General features: G+C 36.8%; 1 protein-coding gene across 1 annotated transcript in view; it reads left to right on the top strand.

The window, feature by feature from the left end:
- The window catches only part of LOC119587282 (pupal cuticle protein 36-like), a 3348-nt gene that overhangs the window by 1749 nt on the left and 1284 nt on the right, over nucleotides 1–315 (top strand). The window lies entirely within an intron of this gene.

The raw sequence follows: 315 nt of genomic DNA, 5'->3' as shown, positions 1-315 counted from the left end.
ACGGCTCGCTTATTCGTATATCGCTTTCTACAAGACCCGCATTACAGTCACTTTAATTTATAGAGTATGCATTGATTATTTAAAATTGTCGGCCGCGATTATGAGCATAGATAAGTAAACCCAGGAGTTGGGCCAGACATTTTAACAAATCATTTGACATTCATACAAGGTAGATACAAAATATGACTGTTGTGTTCGGACAGGTTAAACTGAAGGTTATGAGAGAAAGCTTTCAGATATAAAAGGGGTTCGGTTCTTCGATCTTGCATACATTCACTATGAAATTCATCGTATGTGTTGTTTCGTCGAGTTAAA

The sequence above is a fragment of the Penaeus monodon genome, chromosome 22, assembly GCF_015228065.2.
Source record: "Penaeus monodon isolate SGIC_2016 chromosome 22, NSTDA_Pmon_1, whole genome shotgun sequence".
Lineage (NCBI taxonomy): Eukaryota > Metazoa > Arthropoda > Malacostraca > Decapoda > Penaeidae > Penaeus > Penaeus monodon.
Note: the sequence above shows the minus strand (reverse complement) of the source record. Positions and strands in the feature narration are given on the sequence as shown.